Source organism: Phaseolus vulgaris, chromosome 8, assembly GCF_051622355.1.
Source record: "Phaseolus vulgaris cultivar YP4 chromosome 8, ASM5162235v1, whole genome shotgun sequence".
Classification (NCBI taxonomy): domain Eukaryota; kingdom Viridiplantae; phylum Streptophyta; class Magnoliopsida; order Fabales; family Fabaceae; genus Phaseolus; species Phaseolus vulgaris.
Genome location: NC_143505.1, coordinates 31,146,024 through 31,154,932, shown reverse-complemented (window position 1 = coordinate 31,154,932; position 8,909 = coordinate 31,146,024).

Sequence of the window (8,909 nt, the reverse complement as noted above, 5' to 3'; positions counted from 1 at the left end):
AGAAAACCTTGCATGATGGTCTAACTAACGAGATTTCCTTCATCCACAAGCACAAAAAGTTTGTACTTAGCCGTTTACCACATTCCCAAGTGGTAAAAGACCAAACACAAATGAAACATAAGAGGGATGAAGAGAAAATAGAAAAAGAGAAAACCTTTGGGAAACAAAAGGCGTGGAAGAAGAGTGTTCCTTCCCACAAGGTCATTCAACAAGGCAAGCACATTAAAAGTACCCTTGAAAACATTCTTCTTGTTGAACAACCTAGCCTTACCTCTTGTAAAGGAACACTTGCAAGCATAATAAAAAAAGAAGAGTCTTTAAAAGAAGATTGCATAAATAAAGATGAAGTAGATTATTTCTCATATGTGCTAGGATATCACCAAGTGAATGTCAAGTTATCTATAAGCATCTACAAAAACAATTTTTTATGTGAGGTAGTGCCTAAAGAAACTTGTCATGTCTTATTGAGACAACCATTGCCAAGTGTACAAATTCTCATAAACAATGGTTGTAACAACGACACTATCTTTACACATAAGAGCAAAATTCTTCATGAAGGAGAACTCATGGGCCAAATTAGAGTTGATAAAACTTTAGAGCTTTTAAAAGGAAAACTTTTGTCACCCATGAGAAAAGAGGTTCAAAGACATTACCTTAGGTACAATTCTTGTTTTAAAACTACACCTAAGGCAATGTCTCAAGAACTCTATACTCCTTCACCTTTTGCAAATGATCCTTGGGAAGACACAAGCCTAAATTTCATATTAGAGCTTCCTAGGACAACAAAAGGTTTTGATTCCTTTTTCATGGATGTGGATAAACTCTTCCTTAGAAAAGTGACAAGTCTCCATGATTCATCTTCAAAAATAGTGAGGGATAGAGCTCCAAAACTTGAAAACATAGCTCTTTCTACTATGCTTCGAGAAATCATGAGAGACACCCACAATTCTTGGGATGAGTATCCTTCTCCTATTGAGCATGCATACAATGGAGTAGTCCACAAGATTACTCATATTTCTACATTTGAAGTTGTATGTGAACATAGTCCTCATTCCCTTTTAAAGTTGTTACCACCTCCTAAAGGAGTTATGCCTAAGGGAAAAGTAACTACTTTTGGAAATGTTACAAAACATAAGAGGATTAGAGGACACATACAACCATCAAAAGGGAAATATTGTGAGAAGTTGCCAAAAACAAAAGAAAAACAAAAATGGCTACTTCATACAATTAAGTTTTCTCCAATTGCTCACACTAACTCCTTTTCTTTGTTTCAAGATTCCCATAGATGGACATTTGATCCGGGAGGACAAACATTGACTAAGCAAGAGGCTGCTATTCAAGATCAAGTCTGTAGATCTGAGGATAGATCTTCTCAAAAAGAGGAGATGATGGACACCATCTAGCCACAGCCATCCCCCTAGTTAAAGAAAAAGCATTGGATTTGAGGACAAATCCTTTTCAAGAAGGAGGGGATGATGGAAGAGGGCCAAGCACAACCTCACAAGAAAGACAAGAGCCAAGACATGAGCATCCAAAGCCAAACCAAGAGCGTCTAGGGCTAAGGGAGGAGCGTCTAGGCCAAAGGGGAGGAGCGTCTAGGACCAATTGCTAGGTCTATGGCCAAGCGAATCCATGAAGATTTGTATATGCTACATGAAGGCACATTAAGGGTAACTTAGTATTAGTGTAGTGTAAATAGAATAAACTTTATTCCATGAGACTTGACCTAGATTTGCTAAAGATTTGGTCATATTCTAGAAGGATTCCCCACTAGGTCGGCCATGTTCCATGTGATGTAATTTACATTTCATTTTGCTTAGCATTAGGGTTGCATTATGGTCCTCCTTAGCCTATAAAAGGAGGAGCCAACACCTTGTATTTTCAAGACTATTTTGAGTAATGAAATGCTGCCCAAGTGCCATTCAAATTGCTCCCTTGCCAAATTCTCTCTAGAATTAGGTTTTTAGTCTTCAACCTTCACCCTCAAATGGAGATGGCCGAACCACTCCAACCCTCATTACTCCTCATGCACCTTCAAGGCACCCATACCTCTTAGGAGGGCCTTGTTCCACTCTCCTCCACTAAGCTTCCGCAATCATCATCAAAATCAAAGAAGAGCTCATAGGAATGCCATCACGGTCTTTCCTACCCGGGGGTATCGGGGGGTGATACTGTCGATGTCTTAACCTGGCGACACCTCATCCTGGCGACGCCTTAACCTGGCGGCGCCTTATCCTGGCGACACATTAACCTGGCGACGCCTACACCTGGCGATGCCTCATCCTGGTGACGCCTTAAGCGGTCAACCTGTTGACTTTCCTCCCTGGGCTCCCTGGATGGGTCCCACCATATGTTTGACTTTGACTTTGACTTTGACTTTGGTCAACGCCTGGGGACGGGACGGTACAAACTCACTAATGCACCCATTCTAGCTTTACCAAACTTTGCAAAAACTTTTGAGCTAGAGTGTGATGCATCGGGAGTAGGCATAGGGGCAGTGTTGTTGCAACATGGACACCCAATTGATTATTTTAGTGAAAAACTTCATGGTGCCACCCTCAACTACCCAACCTATGATAAAAAGCTCTATGCACTTGTGAGGGCCTTAAAGACTTGGGAGCACTATCTAGTTTCTAAAGAATTCAACATTCATAGTGATCATGAGTCTTTAAAATATTTGAAAGGTCAGGATAAGTTGAACAAACGTCATGTAAAATGGATGGGATTTCTTGAACAATTCTCTTATGTTATCAAGTACAATAAGGGCAATACAAACATTGTGGTCGATGCTCTCTCAAGGAGACACGCCCTATTTTGAAAACTTGGAGCTTAAATTCTTGGATTTGAAAACATAATTAAACTTTACAAAGAAGATCATAATTTTGCATCCATCTTTTCTAAATGTGAACATATAGCAAAATAGGGTTTTATGTGTCAGAGGGGTATCTTTTTAAAGAAGGAAAACTATGCATACCCCAAGGAACACATAGAGAATTTCTTCCTTCTAGTCTTCTAAAAAATTAAAGAAGAATTTAAATAAAGAGAGGACCAAGCCTAAAGCCAAAAGAAGACTACAAGCTTTCAAGAATGGGCTTCAATTAATATCTCTCTTTATAGTTTCTTTTGTATAAATTTATAAATAATATAGAATAGTTTCTTTCAAGTGGTGTGTTCATCTCCAAGAACTCCAACCACATAAGTTCCCTATTTCATTTCATCTTCTTCATCCATTTTCCCTTCATTCCAAATTACCCATTTTTGTTCTACTTGTTTGTTTTCACTTTCAATCGGTGCAATCTCTTCCTTATGATGTCCTCTTTCATTTTCTGCACTTATATTCAATTTTAATCGGTGCAAATTGGTTGTTCTTGCTGTTTTTGTCACGTCCTCCATGGGTATAATTGCTATATGTTGTGTTCTTGAGTTTCTATCCATGGGTTTGTTGTTCAAAATGGGTTTCTAAGTGAGTTTGGCTTGGTTACTTGTGTTTTGGTGAGTTCTTGAATGTTAAGAACATTGATCCAATTCTTAAAAAGTGCCTAATCATATTCCAACTCAAGTTGAATCCATAACATGTCCTTAGAATATCCCTATCATGTTATTGGAATCACATCACTACAAGAGGTTTTGATTCCATTTTTGTGATTGTGGATCGGTTTAGCGAAATGGCACATTTTATTCCATGCCACAAGGTGGATGATTCTAATAATATCCCTAAGCTCTTCTTTAGAGATGTGGTAAAACTTCATAGTCTACTTAGAAGCATAGTTTCTAATAGAGATCCAAAATTTATAAGTCATTTTTGGAGAACACTTTGGGCAAGACTTGGAACCAAATTGAATTTTTCAACCTCTTGTCATCCTCAACCGGATGGACAAACAGAAGTTGTAAATCGATCTCTTGGTACTGTACTTAGGGTAGTCATGAAAGGCAACCATAAATCTTGGGATGAGTATCTTCCCCATATTGAGTTTGCATACAATAGATTAGTCCATAAAACTACTAATATTTCTCCATTTGAGGCTGTTTATGGGTTTAATCCTCTTACTCCTTTAGATTTGTTGCCACTTCCTAATCCACAAGAATTTGTGCAAAAAGAAGACGTAACAAAAGCTGAATTTGTTAAGAAAATGCATGAGAGGATTAAAGAACAAATACAACAGCAAACAGAGAAATATATAAAGCATAACAATAAGGGGAAGAGAGAGATAATCTTTGAAGAAGGAGATTTAGTTTGGCTTCATCTTAGGAAAGATAGATTTCCAACTAAAAGAAAGTCCAAACTTAGTCCTCGGGGTGATGGACCCTTCCAAGTTCTTAAAAGACTCAACAACAATGCTTATATTCTTGATTTACCTGAAGAATATGGAGTTCATAATACTTTTAATGTTATGGACTTAATGCCTTTTGCAGGAAGTAATGAAGAAGAAGAAGTAGAAGCATTGGTGATGGAGATCAAGCTCAAGAGGACATGGAGGCCAATCAACAAGATCAAGACGAGGTGGAGGCACAAATGGAGGACGCCCATGGAGGTCAAAGTCCACCTCAAAGGATTACAAGAAGCATGTTCAAAGCTTTGGGAGCTAGAGGACATTTATTTTCTCTTTTTGTAATTTCTTTAGTTGAAGGTGCTTAGAGGGAAACATTAGAAACCTCTTTTGTTTTAGCATCTTTTAGGCTTTAGTTAGGAGCTTTAGGAGGGGGGGGTGTATTAGTAGATAGGTGTAGGAGTAGAATAGGAGGTGCCAAAGTGAAGGAAAGAGTCACACCTTCCTCATGCATGGTTTAGGCGCTGGTTTTAGCTAGTTTTAGGAGGGAATTTTTGAATTGTTTAGCTTGCATTTTCAGCACCTTAGGCTATAAATAGAGGTGCTCTCTTTGTAAAATTGAGATTGGAATTAATCTAAGAAAACTCTACTCAAATTTTGAGTGAACTTTGGAGAGCTTTTGGAGCCTTCTTCTCTAGTCTTATCTTGATGGATCAATGAAGTCCTCAAGTGGCGGCATCACTCTTATCTAGGAGCATTCCACACTTCTAGTGGCGAGATCATCCAACATCCTTCCATCTTCATGAGCACTCTCTTCTCCTTCCTTCCTCCTCTTTTTATTGTTTTTGTTAGCTTGTGTTCTTGAGTTTTGGTTTGGTGTTCTTGCTGTTTTTTATGAGTTTTGGTTCGGCAGTTTTATATTTCAGTCCATTCATCTTGTTCCTTTGCTTTTCTAGCTCATTTGTTCGGTTCAATTCATTCCATAAGTAATATGTTCGGTGCAATTGCTTTTTCTTCCACCTTATTCGGTTCAATTTGACTATAATTGGTTCATCCAAATGAGTATGGGATTTGGTACTAGTTTTTGGTGAGTTCTTGTCTTAGAACAATGATCCAACTCTAAGAAAAGGGCCTCTATAATGTCCAACTCAAGGTGATTCCTAAGAAGGTCAAGAACCTTTCTCTATATGGCTAGTGGAATCACATCAATTGGATTTGAGGACAAATCCTTTTCAAGAGAGAGGGGATGATAGAAGAGGCCCAAGGACAAGCCCAAATAGAAGCCCAACAAAGAGAAGATTCGGGCCTACCACTAGAGCCATGGCCAAGAAGAATCAAGAAGACTGGAATACTGCTACTGATGGCAGGGAAATCTTCTTGTATATGTTTAAAATGCCATAACTCTAGTGTAAAGTAGGGTTTACTTTTTGTTAAAGTAGAATAGGAAATTTTATTTGTTATTTTTGTAGGTAAAATTTGGTACCTAAAAACTAACCTAGGTTAAATTAGGGTTCCTTGAACACCTAATTTAACCAAGGTCGGTTATGACTAAGCCATGGAGAAGAATGCACATGTTCCACATGTGCTAAAAACTTTTCATCACACATTCCATGTGCTACGCCCAAATGGCGTCAAATTCAAATGCAACCTTCATTTGAATTTAGTTTTTCATTTCATTTGTATTTGACTCTTCAATTTCTGGCCCTCCAATGCTATAAAAGGAGGTGCTTGGTTCATGAAAAGGTAAGATTATTCTAGAGCAAATTGCTGCCAAAATTGTGCCAATTTTGCTCCTTGGCTCCTACCTCTCTAGGATAGACATTTTAATCTTCATTCTTCACCTTTGCCAAGTGAGATGGCCTCACCACTCACTCTCCAACCTAACATGCACCTTCAAGGAGTCTACAACTCTACGTGAGTTCCTTGCTCATTCTCATCCATTGAAGCTTTCGTCTATTGTTAATGTAACGTTCTGTCTATTGTTGTTTATGATGTGTTTATTTTTATCATGCAGGACACTTGAAATTGGAGCTGACAAATTTAAGATTCCTAATGTTCTTTTCATTTCATCCCAGGTTCAGGTACACGGCTTGCATGCATAGATGTTATTAGTTTTTCTATTCATTTAATATAAATCATTTATGATATTTCATGTTCTTAGAAATGGGCCAAGGATTTCTTGCAAGGTTAAAGGAAAAAACCCTTAATATACTAAGGACTTTAAGCACCTCGAGGCGAGGTGCCAAAAGACACATCCCACTAAAGATTGTCGTTAAGAATTGAATGAAAGACATCTTTATAAAATTGTTAATCTAAATGTATGGTGACATTGAGTAATAGGATTCTTGTTCATAACTTGCAATGTCATAAGTTTTCTGTATATAAAAAAATTAAATACCCATCAGAGTAGTAATTGACAATGAAATTCAAGGACAATCTTATAGACATTTATTATGGAGAGCATGTAAAGGAGAGCTCGGAGCCTTTCCAAAATATCTTGATGATGCCAACCATTTCTGATGTCAACACTGTTGAGGAATGGAGATTAGTGGTTGGAGACATATTGTTCAACGTAATGGCAATGCTAATTGGCATGCAACTATTGTTGATTGGCTGGCCTGGGTTATTCTGATCGGCCAAAGATGGAGTACAATGCTGATGTCTCAGAAAAATTTATGGTTGATTTCATTAATTCACCAAATAGTCCCATAAAAGAATCAGGTACTTGTGGAGGGGCATTCTATTTTGTAATAATTTTCACTTAACAGTTAACGTTAGATTAATCTTTCTAGCTTTGAAATCTGGACTTACAGTTATTATTCATCTCTTTTTAAGAATATTTGCTTATAATCAATTTCACAATTTGCTTTGTTTTGGGCAATTTCAATTTGTTTATTTATGCACAATTTTTTAGTTTAGTGTTGAGAATAGTATTTATGCGTTTGAAAAACTTTGCCAAGCTATTCTTTTATTTTCCTTTTTAAAATTAGTTTTTTACCTACTTATTAGGCTCTAAGCCTTTTGTTTTGTTTTTCTCTTTTTCTCCTTTAATTGTTGGATATGAGAGATATCTACTCTCAGTGCATTATATTATATTTGACAAATTTTATTTAAGTTATTCTCTATGTTGGTTTTTGAAGATATAATTCCTTACTAGCTTGCGGCTTCTAAGGCTTTTGGTGTTCTTACTATTCTCTTTTGAGAATTTAGAATATTAAGGAAATAATAATTATAAAATTATATGTAATTATTGTATGCAATATTGTACGATATTGTACCTAATTATATACAATTAATAATGATAGAATCTCAGGATTAGTATCCTACCTAATTAGATTGTAATTTAGAGAGAGAAACCCCCTATATATTTCCTATATATGAAGTGATGTAACCATATCTCTTCTTCTTACCATTTTTTATCATTTTCTTATATGGTATCAGAGCACCGATCTTAGTGCCCTAACAGCCTCTCCATTTTTATCCCTTAAATAAAAAATCATATCTAGCAAAGAAGGCATTAGTAACGAGTCTGATAGAAACCTCGTACAAGGCTTCAGTGCCGAGCAAATTCAGCAATTGGCAAAGGCTATTTACTCGCTCAACAATAACGGTAAAAGTGACACGTTTGTTAGCTTTGCAGGTCTGCTTGCCCATAACTCCCTTCTAATTCTGCTTTTACGAAACCATGGATTTTTGGATAGCGGAGCAACTGATCACATTGCATCTGATTCACAATTTTTCACACACACTTCATCATCATTTATTTCAAATGTTAATCTGCCCACATGCTCAACTGCGCCCATCTCATCTACAGGCACAATTAAATTCAATGACAAAATCACTCTAAAAAATGTTCTTTGTGTTCCTTCTTTTAATTTAAATCTCATGTCCATTAGTAAGATAACCAGTTCACTAAATTGTTGTGTCGTTTTTACTCCACATGGTTGCGTTTTATAGGACTTGGCTACGGGGAGGATGATTGGCTCGGGTAAACAACACGCAGGCTTATACTACATGTCCCCTCTTCCAAACCAAGCCCACGCATCTCAAATATCGACCGACCCTGATTTATGGCACAAATGCCTCAGACATCCTTCTCCGGCGTGTCTACAACTTGTATCTTCCTTACTACCTATCCCTATCAGTAAAACAGACAAGGCTACCCTTTCCCATTCATAATAATTGTAGTATTTGTCCCAAAGTTAAACAGACAAGGCTACCCTTTCCTTTAAGCACAATAAAATCTCATTCTCCATTTAATTTATTGCATTGTGACATTTGGGGTCCTCATAAAACCCCAACTCATTTTGGAAAACGTTTTTTTCTCACTATAGTCGATGACTATACTAGATGTACTTGGCTATTTCTTATGAATCACAAATCTAAAACCCAACATCTCTTAGAGTCATTCATTACATTTGCACAAAATCAATTTCAGGCATCTATTAAAACCATCCGCGTTGACAACGGACTGGAATTTATTTCAATGTATGATTTTTTTTCTATTAAAGGATACGGATACCAGAGTTACAGAAGGATCCTAATATTAATTGGGAGTCTTTTCTAATTATCATTTGTTTCTCTGTATAGAGAAGAATAATTGGGTGTCTTTTCTAATTATCAGTTGCTTCTCTTTATAGA